The following is a 19,039-nucleotide window of genomic DNA, read 5'->3' on the forward strand; positions in this document are numbered from 1 at the left end:
CAGTCTTCATACCTTAATTAAAAAGTATTTCATTTTTACAAAAATGCTTTTAACAGGTTGTAATCTTTTTTCTTGTGGAACAACTTACCTTGATGTTGATGGCTGCTGACAGAATGGTTGCTCATGGTTGAGGTGGCTGTGGCAGTTTCTTAAAATAATTCTATAGTGGAGTTTGCCGTATCAATTGACTCTTCCTTTCACAAAAGTATTTCTCTGTAGCATGTGATGCTGGGTGATAACATTTTACCCACAGTAAAACTTTCAAAATTGTAGTCAATCTTTTCAAGCCCTGCCATTGCTTTATCAACTAAGCTTATGTAATAGTCTAAATCCTGTGTTGTCATTTCAGCAATCTTCACAACATCTTCATGGAGTACATCCCATCTCAAGAAACCATAGTCTTTGCTTATCTATAAGAAGCAACTCTTCATCTGTTAAAATCTTATCATGAGATTGCAGCAATTCAATCACAGCTCCACTCCTAATTCTAGTTCTCTTACTATTTCTACCACATCAGTAGTTTACTTCCTCCACTGAAGCCTTGAACCCCCAAAGTCATCCATGAGGGCTGGAATCAACTTCTTCCAAACTCTTGTTCTTGTTGATATTTTGACTTCTTCCTATGAATCACAGTTTTTCTCCATGGTGTGTAGAATTGTGAATCCTTTTCAGAAGGTTTGAATTTACTTTGCTCAGAGCCATCAGAGGAATCACTATAGCCTTATGAAATATATTTCTCAAGTAAGAAGACTTGAAAGTAAAAATGACTCCTTGTTCCATGAGCTGCAGAATGGATGTTTTGTTAGCTGGCATGAAAACAAGCTAATTCGTATGTTTCCGTCAGAGTTCTTGGGTGATCAGGTCCAGTGTCAATGAACAGTAAAAATGTGAAAGGAATCTTTCTCCCTGAGCAGTAGTAGGTCTTAACAGTGAAATTAAAATATTCAGTAAACCATGTTGTAAAGAGATATGCTATCATCAGGCCTTGTTCCATTTATAGAACATAGGCAGAGTGTATTTAGCATCATTGTTAGGGCCCTGCTATTTTGGGAATGGTAAATGAGCACTGGCTTCAACTTAAGTCATCAGCTGCATTAGCCCCTAAAAGGAGAGGTATCCTGTCTTTTGAAGCCAGGCATTGACTTCTTCCTAGTTATCAGAGTCCTAGATGGCATCTTCTTCCAATAGAAGTGTCATCTCCATTGAAGATCGATTGTTTAGGGTAGCTACCTTCCTAAATAATCTTAGCTAGATCTTCTGGATAATCTGCTGCAGCTTCTTATAGCAGCACATGCTTCTTCACCTTGCATTTTTCTGTTACAGAGATGGCTTCTTTCCTCAAACCTCATGACCAACCTCTGCTAGCTTCAGACTTTTCTTCTACAACTTCCTCACCTTTCTCAGCTTTTATAGAATTGAATAGAACTGGGGTCTTGCTCAGAATTAGTATTTGTGTTATGGGAATGTTGTTTCTAGTTTGATCATCTATCAAGACCACTGATTCTCTGTCCATATCAGCAATAAGACTGTTTCACTTCCTTATCATTTGTGTTTACTGACTTAACATTTTGAATTTCTTTTAAGAACTTTCTTTTGCCTTCATTACTTGGCTAATCTTTGGCACAAGAAGCCTAGTTTTTGGCCTGTGTCAACTTTTGACATATCTTCCTCACTAAGCTTAATCATTTCCAGCTTGGATGTAAAATGAGTGAAGTGTAACTCTGCCTTTCACTTGAGCACTTAGAGGCCATTGTAGGGTTATTAATTGGCCTAATTTCATTATCGTTGTATCTCAGGCAATAGGGAGGCTTGAGGAGAGGGAGAGAGAAGGGAAGCAACCAGTCAGTAGAGCAGTCAGAAAACACTCAGTATTTATTGATTGAGTTCTCTGTCTTATATGAGTGCAGTCTGTGGCACCCCAAAACAAGTACAGTAACAACATCAAAGATCAGTGATCATGTATCCCCATAACAAATAGCAATGAAATGTTCGGGATATTGTGAGAATTACCAAATGTGACATAGAGACAAGAAGTGAGAAAATGTTGTTGAAAAGATGGCCCTGATAGATTTCCTTAACTCAGAGTTGCCACAAACCTTTACTTTGTAAAAAACGTAGTACCTGCAAAGCACAATAAGGTGTGGTGCAGTAAAACAAGATATGCCTGTATGTAAATACTGAGGCCTAACAAATGCAATTTCTGGGTTATATGGTAATTGTAGCTAAGTTGTTTTAGAAATTACCAGTGTTTTCCAGAGCGGCTGCCTGATTTTAAATTCCCACCAGCATTGTATGAGTGACATAGTTTCTCTGCATTTTCCCAGCATTAAGTATTCAATTTTATAATTTTAGCCATTCTGATAGATGTGTATTTTATCTCATTATGGTTTTAACATGCATTTCCCTAATAGCTAGTGAGGCAAATGTCTATTCATATTCGTATCTGTTAATCCTTCTCAATGAAATGTCTACAGTTTTTTGCTCATTTTCTAACTGTGAGTGTGTGTGTGTATGTTGTTGACTCAGAGTTCTTAGTATATTGCAGATACTAGTCCTTTGATGAATATGTGGTTTGCAGACATTTTATCCCAGGGTATAGTTTGTCTTTTTTGTCTTAACAGAACATTTTTCAGAGCAAACTTTTTTTTTAATCTGATAAGGTCCAATTTATGATTTTCTTTTTATTTGACTGTGTTTTTGGTGTCAAGTCTGAGAACTCTTTGTCTAGCACCCAGTATTGAAGATTTTTCTCTATACTTTCTCTAAAAGATTTAGTTTTGTATTTTATTTACATTTGTGATACATTTTGAGTTTGTTTTTATATAATGGTGAGGTTTAGGTTGACATTAGTTGATCTAATGACATCCAAGTGATCCAGCATCTTTTCTTGAAAAAGGTTTTCTGTTCTCTGAATATACTAAAAAAATACTAGAAAATATTTAAATGTACACTTTTAAAAGGTTGAACGTGGGTTGCACAGTGATAAAACCATTACTAAGCCATAATTTGGCTACTTTTTATGTGTGGGCCTATTTCTGGGTTCTCTATTTGTATGTTTCTCTATCTTTTGACTACAGCTTTGTTCTTGATGACTTACATTCTTTAGTATTTCTTTCATTGATTTTGAGTTAAATTCTCTGTCTGAAAATGTCTTTATTTCATTATCACTTTTTGACAAAGGTTTAGTCAAATAAAAGTTGAATAAAGTATAAAATTATATCCTGACAGTTATTTTATCCTAACATTTTGAAAATAGTGCTATTCCATTGTGTCCCTGTTTCATCTTTCTCATGAGAAGTCTGCTTTCAGTCTAATTGTTATTTCTTTGTAGATAATCTGCCTCCTGAGTGTTCTCTGATACACTAAAATGGTAGTGGTTATTTGAGGCTTTATTTTTACTCTAATTTCTCAACATTCAGTGTGTTTCTTTTTTATAGGTTTTGATCTCTTCTGAAAAAAATAACCTCCATTTGTTTTTGAATATTGTGCTTCCTACACTCCCTATTATGAAATTCTCATTAGATAAATGAACCTTCTCATTCTCTCCTACATGTTTCATGGTATCTTTTCCATAATTTAAAAAATATTTTAGTTTAATCTTTTTATTTTGTGTGATTTCCTCAGATCTGACTTTTAATTCATGAAATTCACTGTTCAAAACAAAATCTAATTTTATACTTTATCATTCATTAAGTCTTTTTTTCTTTTATTTTTCCTATTGAAGTATAATTTACATACATTAAAATATACGGATATTAAGTGTACAGCTATTGAGTCCTTGCAGGTGTGTCCATATGTTAACATCATACCTATTAAGATGTAGAACATTTCCATCCTGGCAAAACGTTCCCTGAAGTCCTACTTTCTCAGATCTACTTTTGCCACCTCAAAATGTATTGAATTTTTTAATTATCATTTTAAAAATTGTTTCTATAATAACTACCAATTGTTGCATATCATTTTTATCTTTATAATAACTTTAAATGCCTGTTTCTTTCAGATTGTTACTTTACTATGGTATCTTTCAGATTGTTGCTATTTTTAGTTCTTTGTCGGTTCTCAATTGCAACCTCTGTTTCTTCTTCCTGTTGGTTCTTCTCCTTCTGCTGGTATTCTTCACAGGTTTTGTGTTGACTTTGGAGGAATCCTGTCTTCAGAATGGTAGATGTGTCTCTACACAGAAAGTGTGAACTCATTTCTACTAGGTGCCAAATGGATGCATAAAGTTTTGCCTAATTTTTGTGTTCATGTTTCACCTTGGGATTCCTGGAGCACCATTAGGCAGTATAAATGTAGACTACATCTGTGTAAACTGAAGTATAATTTGTTAACTTTATATTGTTAAGTTTGTGTTAGTTTCCTACTTCTGCTGTAAGAAACTGCCACGGATTTAGTGGCTTTAAAAAACCAACTTGATTCTTTTGCCATTCTGAAGATCAGAAGTCCAATATGAGTCTGTAGGACTGAGTTTCTTATGGAGACTCTAGAGGAAAATTGTTTCCTTACCTTTTCCAATTTCTCCAGGCTGCCTGTATTCCTTGGCTTGTGACCCCTGCCTGCACATTACAGGCCAGCAGAGTAGCATCTTTAATTCTCTCTCTTCTTTTGGTGTTATGTTTCATTCTGTGTCTACCTTGTTGTCCCTACCTCCCTAAAGTAAAGGCCCTTGTAAACATTGGGCCCACCCATATAATCTAGTGGTATCTCCCCATGTTAAGATCTTCAAATTCATCACATCTGGAAAGACACTTTTATATATGTAAGATTATATTCACACCTTAGGACGCATCACAGGGTTAGGACTCAGACATTTGGGTGGCTGCATGGTGGTGGTGGTGGTGGAGCATTAGTTAGCCTATGATGTCCCCTCATGGAATTTCTGACACTTGCATGGCTGGGGGTACAGTTTTACTACTTTCCATCTCTTATATAATGAAGATCTCCCAGTATCTTTGTTTTAAGCAGAAGTTTTAAAGTTTCAGCTTAACATTTTACCTGTTCCTGCAGTGTATTAAAACTTGTTCTTTAAGTCACAGAGATGCTTTCTTGCAGAATTCCAGGAGGTACATTCTCATAGTATTACATGTGAATGACACCTATGAATGCACAGAATGACACATCACAGTCAGCTCTTAGGGCTCATATTACCACGTTTACTCAACCTTCAGCTTAACTTTCCTACTCTGTCATAACACTTCTTCATTTGTTTTTCTTTCAACTTTAGCTATACACATATGCAGACATATAATTCTGGTATTTTTCTTTCCTTCTTTGGAACAGCATTTTTGTGACTGTTGAAGAAGGAGGCTTAGCCCTTTATGTTGCTGGAGCTACACCCTCATTTTACAGATTAAAAAAGGGCTTCCCTAGAAAAGTGGACTCACTTACCTTAGGAAAGTTGACTGATAAATGACCAAATCAGGATAAAACCTTTGTGTCCTGACTCTGAAAGTTCTTTTCTAAATCTTAATGACCATGCGTTTATTATTATTACTTCTGTCACTGTTAATAATTATTACTGAATTGTCAAATTGTGTAAGAACCTGATGAAAACAATGATTTTGCATCACTTAATGATAGCCCATGTATAAAAATTATTCATTAATTCTTTAAACATTTATTTAGCATATACCACTGAGCTAGATGCTGGGTAAATACAATTGAATGATAAATAGTATCTGCCCTCAAGAGCTGTTATTCTAGTAGAAGAGATAGGTGCATTAGCAGGTAATTACAATGTGCCTGAATACCTTGTAAATCCAAAGGAGACATAGTGAAGCTATTCTAGAGGGTGGGAGAGGTCAGTGAGGGGATGAAAGAATGGGTTTAGAGAGGCTTCATCATTGGATTGATGGAAAGCTAGGACAGAGGGGCATGGGTAAATGAATTCCTATAGGACAAATTAGTAATAAAATACTAATTTTAGAATGTAGGTAGAGGTACATGGCTACTCATTGTAACATTCAGGTTTTCTACATACTTGATATTTTTTATAATAAACAGTTAGAAAATAACATCATCTTTATTGTAGTGTCATCCATTGAGTGCAAAGAGCTTTACATGATTTAACTAACTTAATTCCCATTTTATAGAAAGTGAGGCACAGAGTTAACATGCTCATACTCACATAGTAAGTAGAGATTCTAGGACACTAGGCTGCCTAAGTCCAGATGTTCATTCTTAACTCTGAAAGTCAAAACCACCTCTAAAAGATTGGAAGTATTTCCTGATGAAGAGGGTAGGGGTGGGGAAGCATTCCCGGCAAAAGAGATTATATATTTGCATGGAGGGGAAAACAAATAGTGTGAAGTTTTCAAGGAAAAGGAAAAAATCCTGGTGGGTGAATGGAATATAAAGAATAAATCAAAAAGCCAGGGAGGTCATTAGCAAAGGGACTTTGTATGAATTCTAAGTGTTTGGGTTTTACCAGGTATTTGGTAGGGATCCATTCAAAGATTTTAAACAGGAGGATAATGTGTTTAGATACTTATTTTGGAAAGGGCACTGTGACATTAGTGTGGTGAATAGATTTCAACTAGAGCTTTTCATTTTTTATTCATTTCCATGTGAAAAATGCTACAACAAAATAGAATGGTTTAGGGATCAATAAATGGCACAATATAAAATGTCTGAAAGGAACTCTTTGGCTCCTTAATATTGAGTACATTCTGCAGAAATTAAAGTGTCCCTAATCTGGTGAGTGTAGTATTTTTAGCATTAGTAGATATGGAAGGGATATCTCATTCTTCAACTTGAGACAGTACTAAAAAGGGTGATATCCAGGTTTATCCATTTAAAAATCCAGGTAATTTGTAACCATCATTATAAAAATGGTTTCACTCAAGGTTCATCAATGTATGCTAAAATGACTGGGTGAAAGGCTCTTGGAGAAAATGGTATTAGTACAGTCTCAAAGTATTCCCCAAATTCTACTTACTGGTTACAAAAGTAAATGATACTTTCATATTTATAAGAGGGAAACCTGGTGATAAAATTTAATACCACCAGTAACAGGACAAACTGACAGTACTTATTCCTAATGCACTGCACTGAGAATACAGTGCCACATATACATAGGCTATATAGTAGATGAAAGTTTCTTTCAGGGTTAAATTTCTTGGATTAATTAATTATATTGTGGTTAAATAAGTGAAAGTCCTTGTTCTTTGGGAAAAGCATTATTTGGTGAATTATTGTGTTGTACACTTCAACAATAATAATAATTGTGTTGCAATTAATTGTACCTCAGTAAAGCTGAAAAAAACTTGGTGAATTATTGGAGAATTATTTAAGAATAAATAAGTCTGCTACTTACTCTCATAAGAATTAGAAAATAAATGAGTGGGAAGACAGCATGGAAGGAGAGGGTAGAAGAATAAAATCAGAAAGCAAACATCTAAAACTAATGTGAACATTATTTCTAGTTCAAAAAATATAAAGGTATTCATTATTCCATTCTTTCAACTTTTCTGTAAGTTTGAGTATTTTTTTTCTAATTAGAACAGAGGGGAATTCAGATAATCAAGTTGATACTGAGTGCTTTATAATCTTATCCAAAGTTACTACATTTTTTATATCATTTTAGGTCAATCCTGGCCAATAATTTTAAAGTTAATACATATATTTTACATTATGTAGGACTGTTTTAAAATTATACATTTAGTACCAATGGTTTAATCTAGTCAAACACACTCAGGACCATTTTCAGATGTGATTGAAAAGAAAAGATTGTCAACAAAGAAAAATGAATGTTCTACATGATAAAGTTAAAAAACAAAAACCCAAATCTGCCATAGTAGCTATAAGCCTTTGGACAATTATTCAATATTTCTGGTTCTCAGTGTCTTTAACTATGAAATGGGAATAGTAGAGACACCTACCCCTTAGGGTTGTGGTGAAGATTAAATAATGGAATATTGAATATTATTTTAAAATACATTGGCATATGTAGTATCACACATATATGTAATATATTATTAATGTAACCATATGTTTATATATATGCTGTCATATATATGTGTGTGTGTGTGTGTGTATGGAGTACATTGTAGTTTGTGACACATAATAAGTGCTGAAAATAACCATGGCAGAAAAAAATGCATCTCTGGACAAAAGTCATCCATCTGCATTCTCCACTGCTCAGAAAAAATATATAATAATCAAAATAATAACATTATTTTTGTAACACCAAAAAATTAAATAGATGAATAAAATATAAACCATTTTACTTGCAAATACCCAAATAAAGATCTCGATTAACATAATGGTAGTTGAAGACTTCAGTGTTATCCATGATTATGTAGCTATATCATGTAGATTACTAAAACTTTTAGATTCCTAAAATTAAAGGTTAATTTCCCTACATTTGTTACTCAGTTGCAATGTTTCTACATAATACAGATAAAGAAGGTAGAAGATGTGAATTTAGACATAGGTTTCCTTGTAAAGAGCTTTTAAAATTTCTACCTTAAGATCATCTTGAACTCTGCCTTAATCTCTGACTTAATGTGTGTTCTAAAGTGAGCCTATTTCTCTGCATTTGAGAATGCATTTGGGAAAAAAAAAAGCATTAACCCATTTTCCCGAAGCCTGCAGAAAGGAAAGAAAGCATCTTATTTTTCTTCTTCACTTGGTAAAATGTGAGAACAGACTTTGCTTATTCTAATCAGATACTCACTGTTTTTCCTAATGTTAACAGTGGTAATCTTAACAAATATGGAACTTTTTGGATTTAGCTCTGTTTCTGCCAGTCTTCCGTCTTGAGTACCTTCTTTCTCATCTTTCCCATCAGCAGCAGATCCAAAGGGAGACAGTTTCTCTTTAAGAAACAAAGGTGAGCTGTGACTCTCGTCATGTAAAAGCCTGAATAAGGCTTTTTTGAGTGATAGAAGGGATTCCAAAGAATAAAATGAAAAGCCCCTGTCATCTACCTAGCTATCGCCTGCACTCCCTGGAGCTGACAAAAAGCTCAGTACCAGCGCCGAAGAGTCCACAGAGCACTACATTAGTGATAAAGCTGATTATAAATAATAATGACCTTAGTGAATGATGAGAAATATAGTCAACTTTTTCTGAGCCAGATGAGGTGATGTGTAGGGGATACAATATAAATGCAGAAAGTCTATATGGAAAGCAGATGCTAAGAAATCTGATTTCTCTCCCCAGTAATTTAAATCAACAGTGAATTTAGTAGGTGCTCAATGAATTTTTGTTGAATGAGTAAGTAAACACAGAGTTCTTAACAGAAGTACATGATACAAAGTGTATTTCCATTTAATCCCAATTCTCTGTTAAAATAGATCTGTGTATCTATTTTAGGAGTAGATCATATTCCTGATATGGGAATATGAAAAAGGATGTTCATCTGTTTAGGGACAATGACAGAGAGAGAAAGAAAATACATATGTAGAATTACATGGATCTCAATTTGCTAAAGAGTTGTGGGAAACGGGATGGAAGGAGTAACAGGCTAGATTGAAATTCATTTTTCTCAGGTCTCTTTGGTTTTGTGAGTAGGAGATAAAGGACAGAATCCTTCTGATGTGATCTTACTTAGTGATCTTGCAACTAGCATGTATTCTAAGTCCTGTGCTTGTTTGCACTCATAGACTTGAAATTGCAGTATATTCTTGGCTTTTGAACTAGCTTGTTCTAAATGTAGTAATTTCTGTGAAAGCATTCTGAAAAGTCTAAAGTAACTTCATGGCAAAACAGTGTTTAGGATTAGAGCAACACCCTTTATACTTGGTGGTCTTTTAATCTCAACTCTGGATTCTTGGGAATTCTAATTATGAGATACCATCGTGCTTCCCCTGTGTCAGAGTTTCTCAAGTGAGGCATTACTGACCTACTGGGCCACATAATTGTTTCAGGGATGAGGGCTGTACTGTGCATCACAGGATCATTAGCAGTATACCTAGCCTCTATCTACCTGCCTCTAGATGCCAGTTCCACCCTCTCTCCTGAGTTGTGACAGTTAAAAATCCATCTTTCAAGAGATTCAAGATTGCAGCATGAGAAGTGAGATGGAGAATTCCTCCCAAACCAGAAATAGTATGAAAATGTAGTTAATTGATACAGCTAACCCTAAAACAGCAACAAAAAAGAAGGCTTAACCAGACTGCATAGAGACCTCAAGAACAGAGCAGACCTCACGAGACAGGGTAATGTAGGAAAGCCTTAATCCGGAGGGACCCAAGCCCTTCCCCCACCCCAGCTCACCGGAGGGAGGAAGAGAGATGGAGCGGGGGAGGGGAGGAAGCGTAGGACTACTGAACACCCAGCCTTGGAGGTCTGCTTTGGGAACAGGAACCTACACTGTGTGGTGCTCTGGATGTTAGGGAGCTCAGACAGGTGGAGTGCTTGAGAGACAGATTCTGGCCATTTGTGGAGGAGGGGATCAACACCTGGCCACTCTGGGAAAAGGGAAAGGCAGGCAGTCTGAGAGGCTTCCTAGCGGCGAAAGGGCTGCTGAAGGGGCGGGGTTTGCACAGAGCTTCCTGCATGGGGGAGGGGAGAGCTGGACAAGGTTGTCTGGGTGCGCTCTGCCCAGCTGGTTTGGAACTTTGAGGAGCTTCAGGCACCCTATCCCCCTGGCTGCCTACTCATCTCCAAGCCCCCCACCCCCTCACCATGACACACAGCCTGCTGCGCCTTCCTCCTAGCCTGCTGGCACCAGTTCGCAAACCTGCAGTCACTGTGCTGGCATCAGGCCAGCCAGAGGGAGTCCCCGGCTACAGCAGCTAGAGATGCAAAGCACAGAGGCTTACATGAGTATGCTTGGTCCACTTGGCTCTGACAGCAGACAGGAATCACAAAACAGACCTTTCCTCCTCCCAGGCACCAGCTATGCTCCCCTATGACCCCCAACCTCACTGTAGGGGCTGAGCAGCTCTAGAGACTGGAGCTTCTGGGCACTAGTGGGTACCACACAGAAATATGAAACATCAAAAGAACATGGTTCAGACCAAAATCTCACAAACCTCAGAAAAAGGGCCTAATGAAACTGAACTCACCAATCTGCCTGAAAGAGAGTTCAAAATAAAAATCATAAACATGCTTATGGAGGTACAGAAAAATATTCAAGAACTCAGGAACAAGTTTAAGTCAGAGGTTCAATCATAAGAAAATCCATATCTGAAATGAAACATACAATGGAGGGATTTAAAAGCAGATTAGATATAGTAGAAGAGACAGTAAATGGAATAGAAATTAGAGAAGAGGAATACAAAGAAGCTGAGACACAGAGAAGAAAAAAAAAATCTCTAAGAATGAAAGAATATTGAGAGAACTGTGTGACCAATCCAAATGGAACAATATTCATATTATACAGGTACCAGAAGAAGAAGTGAGAAAAAAAATGGGTTAGAAAGTGTCATTGAGGAGGTAATTGCTGAAAACTTCCCCAATTTGGGGAAGGAGATAGTCCCTCAAGCCATGGAGGTGCACAGATCTCCCAACACAAGGGACCCAAGGAAGACAAAATCAAGACATATAATAATTAAAATGGGAAAGATCTACATTAAAGACAGACTTTTAAAAGCAACTAGAGAGAGAAAAAAGATCACATACAAAGGAAAACCCATCAGGCTATCATGAGACTTCTCAACAGAAACCTTACAGGCCAGAAGGAAGTGGAATGATATATTTAATGCAATGAAGCAGAAGGGCCTTGAGCCAATAATACTCTACCTGGCAAGGTTATCATTTAAATTTGAAGGAGGGATTAAACGATTTTCAGATAAGAAAAAGTTGAGAGAATTTACCTCCCACAAACCACCTTGACAGTGCATTTGGAGGGACTCCTATAGATGGAAGTATTCCTAAGGCTAAATAGAGGTCACCCAAGGGGTAGACAAAGAGTACAGAATATGATTCATAACATACAAAGAATGGAGGACAAAGAAAAAGGGAGAAAAAGAAAAAAAAGAACCTTTAGGTTGTGTTTGTAATAGCACAAAGAGTGAGTTAGATTGTTAAATAGTAAGGGAATTACCCTTGAACCTTTGGTTACCACAAATCTAAAGCATGCAATGGCAATAAGTACATACCAATATGTAAATGGTCTGCATGCACCAATCAAAAGACATAGAGTCACTGAATGGATTAAAACACAATACGCTGCCTATAAGAGACTCACTTCAAACCCAAAGATATACACAGACTGAAAGTAAAGGGATGGAAAAAGATATTTCAGGCAACTAACAGGGAGAAAAAAGCAGGAGTTTCAGTACTTGTATCAGAGAAAATAAACTTCAAAACAAAGAAAGTAACGAGACAAAGAAGGACATTACATAATGATAAAGGGGTCAGTCCAACAAGAAGATATAACTATTGTGAATATCTATGCACCCAACACAGGATCACCTACATATGTGAAAAAAATACTAACAGAATTAAAGGGGGAAATAGAATGGAATGCATTCATTATAGAAGACTTCAACACACCACTCACTCCAAAAGACAGATCAAACAGACAGAAAATAATTAAAGAGACAGAGGCACTGAACAACGTATTAGAACAGATGGACTTAATGGACATCTACAGAACACTCCATCCAAAGGCAACAGGATACACATTCTTCTCAAGTGCACATGGAACATTTTCAAGACTAGATATATATACTAGATCACAAAAAGAACCTCAGTAAATTAAAAAATATTGGAATTGTACCAACCAGCTTCTCAGATCACAAAGGTATGAAACTAGAAATAAATTACACATAGAAAAGAAAAAAAGCCCACAAACACATGGAGGCTTAATATAACATGCTCCTAAGTAATCAATGGATCAAGGACCAAATAAAAACAGAGATCAAGCAATATATGGAGATAAATGACAACAATATTTCAACAACCCAAAATCTGTGGGACGCAGCCAAGGCTGTGCTAAGATGGAAATATATTGCAATACAGGCCTACCTCAGGAAAGAAGAGCAATCCCAAGTGAACAGTCTAAACTCACAATTAATGAAACTAGAAAAGGAAGAATAAATGAGGCCTAAAGTCAGTAGAAGGAGGGACATAATAAAGATTAAAGCAGAAATAAATAAAATTGAGAAGAATAAAACAATAGAAAGAATCAATGGAAGCAGGAGCTGGTTCTTCGAGAAAATAAACAAAATAGATAATCCCCTAGCCAGAATTATCAAGAAAAAAAGAGAGTCTACACACATAAACAGAATCAGAAATGAGAAAGGTAAGATCACTATGGACACCACAGAAATACAAAAAATTATGAGAGAATAATATGAAAAATTATATGGTGACAAACTGGATAACCTAGAAGAAATGGACAACTTTCTAGAAAAATACAACCTTCCAAGGCTGACCGAGGAAGAAACAAAATCTGAAAAGACCAATTACCAGCAAAGAAATTGACTTGGTAATCAAAAAACTACCTAAGAACAAAACTCCTGGACCAGCTGGTTTCACTGCTGAATTTTATCAAACATTTAGTGAAGGCCTAATATCCATCCTCTTTAAAGTTTTCCAAAAAGTAGAAGATTAGGGAATACTCCCAAACTCATTCTATGAAGCCAGCATCACCCTAATACCAAAACCAGGCAAAGATCCCACCAAAAAAGAAAATTACAGACCAATATCCCTGATGAACATAGATGCAAAAATACTCAACAAAATATTAGCAAACCAAATTCAAAATATATCAAAACCCCCCGGGCCAGATGGATTTACCACGAAATTTTATGAGGCATACAGAGAAGACATAATACCCATTCTCCTTACAGTTTTCCAAAAAATTAGAGGAGGGAATACTCCCAAACTCATTCTATGAAGCCAGTATCATCCTAATGCCAAAACCCAGCAAAATCCCCACCAAAAAAGAAAATTACAGAACAATATCCCTGATGAATATAAAGATGCAAAAATATTCAACAAAATATTAGCAAACCGAATTCAAAAATACATCAAGATGATCATACACCATGACAAAGTGGGATTCATCTCAGGATGCAAGGATGGTACAACATTTGAAAATCCATTATCATCTGCCACATAAACAAAAAGAAGGACAAAAACCACATGATCATCTCCATAAATGCTGAAAAAGCATTTGACAAAATTCATCATCCATTCATGATAAAAACTCTCAACAAAATGGGAACAGAGGGCAAGTACCTCAACATAATAAAGGCCATATAAGATAAACCCACAGCCAACATCATACTGAACAGCAAGAAACTTAAAGCTTTTCCTCTAAGATCGGGAGCAAGACAGGGATGCCCACTCTCCCCACTGTTATTCAACATAGTAGTGGAGGTCCTAGCCATGGCAATTAGACAAAACAAAAAAATACAAGGAATCCAGATTGGTAAAGAAGAAGTCAAACTGTCACTATTTGTAGATGACATGACATTCTACATAAAAAACCCTAAAGACTCTACTCCAAAATTACTAGAACTAATATTGGAATTCAGCAAAGTTACAGGATACAAAACTAATACACAGAAATCTGTGGCTTTCCTATACACTAAAAATGAACTAAAAGAAAGAGAAATCAGGAAAACAATTCCATTCACAATTGCATCGAAAAGAATAAAATACCTAGGAATAGACCTAACCAAGGGAGTGAAAGACTTATACCCTGAAAACTACAAGACACTCTTAAGAGAAATTAAAGAGTACACTAATAAATGGAAATTCATCCCATGCTCCTGGCTAGGAAGAATTAATATTGTCAAAATGGCCATCTGCCTAAGCAATCTACAGATTTAATGCAATCCCTATCAAAATACCAACAGCATTCTTCAATGTACTAGAGAAAATAGTTCTAAAATTCATATGGAATGACCAAAGACCCCGAACAGCCAAAGCAATCCTGAGAAGGAAGAATAAAGCAGGGGGAATTAGGCTCCCTGACTTCAAGCTCTACAACAAAGCCATAGTAACAATACAATTTGGTACTGGCACAAGAACAGACCCACAGACCAGTGGAACTGAATATAGAGTCCAGATATTAACCCAAGCATATATGGTCAATTAATATATGATAAAGGAGCCATGGATATGCAGTGGAGAAATGACAGCCTCTTCAACAGCTGGTGTTGGCAAAACTGGACAGCTACATGTAAGAGAATGAAACTGGATCATTGTCTAACCCCATACACAAAAGTAAATTCGAAATGGATCAAAGACCTGAATGTAAGTCATGAAACCATAAAACTCTTAGAAAAAAATATAGGCAAAAATCTCTTGGACATAAACATGCACAATTTCTTCATGAACATGTCTCCTGCGCAAGGAAACAAAAGCAAAAATGAACAAGTGGGACTATATCAAACTAAAAAGCTTCTGTACAGCAAAGGATACCATCAGTGGAACAAAAAGACATCAGTATGGCAGAATATATTCATAAATGTCCTATGTGATAAGTTGCTGACATCCAAATTATATAAAGAGCCCACACACCTCAATAAACAAAAAGCAAATAAGCCAATTAAAAAATGGGCCAAGGAGTTGAACAGACACTTCTCCAAAGAAGAAATTCACATGGTCAACAGGCACATGAAAAGATGCTCCACATCGCTAATCATCAGATAAATACAAATTAAAACTACCATGAGATATCACCTCACACCAGTTAAGATGGCTACCATCCAAAAGAGAAAAAACAACAAATGCTGGTAAGGATGTGGAGAAAGGGGAACCCTTCTTCGCTGCTGGTGGGAATGTAAATTAGTTCAACCATTGTGAAAGCAGTATGGAGGTTCCTCAAAAAAATAAAAATAGAAATACCATTTAACCCAGGAATTCCACTCCTAGAAATTTACCCTAAGAATGCAGGATCCCAGTTTGAAAAAGACATATGCACCATTCTGTTTATTGCAGGACTATTTACAATAACCAAGAAATGGAGGCAACCTAAGCGTCCATCAGTAGATGAATGGATAAAGAAGATGTGGTGTATATACGCAATGGAATATTATTCAGCCATAAGAAGAAAACAAATCCTACCATTTGTAGCAATATGGCTGGAGCTGGAGGGTATTATGCTCAGTGAAATAAGCCAGGTGGAGAAAGACAAGCATCAAATGATTTCACTCATCTGTGGAGTATAAGAACAAAGAAAAAACTGAAGGAACAAAACAGCAGCAGACTCACAGAACCCAAGAATAGACTAACAGTTACCAAAGGGGAATGGATTGGGGAGGACAGGTGGGAAGGGAGGGATAAGGGAGAAAATGGGCATTGCAATTAGCACATATAATGTAGCATTGTGGGGACACGGGAAAGGCAGTATATATAGAGAGAATGTAAGTAATGGTTTCAAATCATCTTACTATGCTGATGGACAGTGACTGTAATAGGGTATTGGGGGGGTCTTGATAGTAGGGGGAGTCTAGTAACCATAATGTTGTTCAAGTAATTGTACATTAATGATATCACAGTAAAATTTAAAAAAAATTTTTAATTAAAAAAAAAAAAGAACAACCAGTTGCAAACAGCCATATAGGCTTTCCCAAATAAGGTAATTGCTTAAGCTACAGTCAGTCAAATAATTCCCTTATTTTGCTTCATGCCTTGTCGTTAAAATCCTCTCCCCTATCTCTTGTCTGTAGAGCATCCTAGCTACCTTTGATTTGGTTCTGCAAATTTTAAACTGATATATGCTAAAATAAACTCTTGATGATTAAAAAAATAATCCGTCATTCTAAACTTTCTCTTTGTGTTAGAAGGAAAATGAGAATCTTCCAAGGAAGAGCATTTTGTTATTTCAGATGACAGCAATATTTACATGTGTTCTTTAATCAACATAATAAGGATGAATCAGTTATACCCCAAAAGCAAATGAGAAATACCACTTACAAAATAATGTGTCTGCAGTTAGTCCCTCTGCCTGTGTTTTTCTCTCTGCATACACAGATGTAGGCATGCACATTGCACACCTTAAATTAATAGGTATTTTTTTGCTAATATGACTCCATATTTCTGAGCAGTTGGTGTTATATAGATATTGAGGCATATTACATTTTTAAATCTGTCTTATAGGTCAACTTGATGTCATTATGACATAATTTTCAAAATGGGCTGTATTTTTCACAGACTTAAATTTGTGACCCTGGTCTCAGTGTGTCATTGTTTTACAGGAATCTGATTAATTCCTGGAAATCAAATATGGTCACACCCTTTCTCCTGTGGAACCATACTTGGGATTTGCTTCTTGATTATTTTGTCACTGGCTTCATTGCTTTTGGTTGGAAAAGAAAGTCCAGTGAAGCTGCTTAGATTGACATTCCATTGGGTGCCCTGGGCAGCAATTTCTGAACCATCCATCCCTTTGAAATTTGTTCTCTGCTGGAAACATGTCACAGTTGTTTTAGCTTTTGACTCTAACTTTTAGGGAGAGAGACAAGGAATAGGAAATAGAAACACTTTCTAGAAGACACAGTGAGCGATTATATGCACGTCAGGTGGGTTTACTGCTGAAGATTCCAAAGCATTAAAAAATATTGATTAAGCCTCAACCTGTTGGGAAATTGTTGCCATAACTTTCATTTTGCCCCTGGATTTGCTGAGGCTCAGAGCTGTATTTAACTTGCTGAATCTTGTATTATAGCCAGAAAGAGACCTCTGGAGCCCCATTCCCCAGGTTCTTATTAGCCTTGACAAGAGTGTTGTTAAATTTGCAGACTTTTCAGAGTCCCAAAGAGATGCAGTTTCTTGCAATTTCCATGTGAAGCCTGAAGTAATCTCTATATATTTTGGCTTCCAAAATACATTCTGGGGTTATATATCAATCAGTTTTTACTGATTTTGTGAAGACAGTTTCTTTTGTTTGCAATTACTAATCAGTTTTGTCTTTTCTCCCCCCTCTTTGCTTTATTTGTTTTGACATTAATGTTGGCTTTGACCTTAAAAGAAAAGAAAAATCAGGCATTTCTCAGATTCAGGCTCTTTCTTATAAACTGTTTCATATTTTAAATGGTATGTCTCAGGGAGAAATGGAAGAAGAATTGATGCAAGTTAGAAAATTTTAGTTAGTAATTATCACCTACCATTAGAATCAAGTGTGTATCACATGATGTCAGAGTGTATCTATCACATACCATAATCAAAGATGAATCAAACTAATTACCAGGCAAACAGGGATTGAATAGAACTTAAAACCAATTACATTATTTTGACTGTATCATTGAATAAACAGTTTGGTATTTTAATTTGCTTCTCTTTTCATTTGCTTTAGCAATATGTTTGCTAATATGACTGAGAGGCACAATTGCTATTTAATTAACCTGTTTTTGTCAGCACCTCACATGAGCTTCGTTAAGTAGATGTGCTGAAGTCTCAATGAGCCAGATTAAAAATAGCAAACATGAAATTTGTTCCATCATTTTACACATTAGACCAAATTGCAACAACCCCCAGAGAAATAAACAGGTCATCTTATAGAAATTTGCAAGAACATATGGAACCAATGCAAAATTATTCAAAAATTCAATCAAAATTTTAAGAAAATTAACAGACAAGCAAACTGAGGCTCAGAAAGATGAAGTGTCATATTGTAGATCACTTGATTTTTATAGCAAGGTGAGGATTGGAACTCAGATGTATGAGTTCTTGAATTCTCTCCCACCCCCTACCCCACCTTTATCACAGGCGCCCCTTAAGGACTTGCTGCTTTGGGTGAAGTAGAACTTTAAATCATCTCAGGAGCCCCTTAGTCACAGTCTTTTAATGAGTAACACAGAGATGAGTCTTCTTTCTTCATATGCCTAACACAGACTTGCCCAACTAAGGTCAAATTAGCATAAACAAATGTCTTCCATTGCTAGCAGGTAGCATATATGAGTAGAAGCAGGAGTGGCATATTTTGGTAAAGTGCAGAACACATGTTCTGGTTAAAAATTGTTTACATTCAAATTCTGAAATCTCCTTCTTAACCAAACCAGACATATGCACAGACTGCTACTTTGCAGATCCTGGCTGCATCATCATGCAGCCAGAGTAGAGAAGAGTGTTTGTTCAGTTATGAAGGCAGAATCGACATCACAGTTGCTTTCAGGATACTGGATGTCCC

General features: G+C 36.2%; 1 protein-coding gene across 7 annotated transcripts in view; it reads left to right on the forward strand.

Annotated features, from left to right (window-relative positions):
* The window catches only part of CNTN4 (contactin 4), a 927,209-nt gene that overhangs the window by 395,841 nt on the left and 512,329 nt on the right, over positions 1 to 19,039 (forward strand). The window lies entirely within an intron of this gene.

This window comes from Manis javanica, chromosome 3 (assembly GCF_040802235.1).
Source record: "Manis javanica isolate MJ-LG chromosome 3, MJ_LKY, whole genome shotgun sequence".
Lineage (NCBI taxonomy): Eukaryota > Metazoa > Chordata > Mammalia > Pholidota > Manidae > Manis > Manis javanica.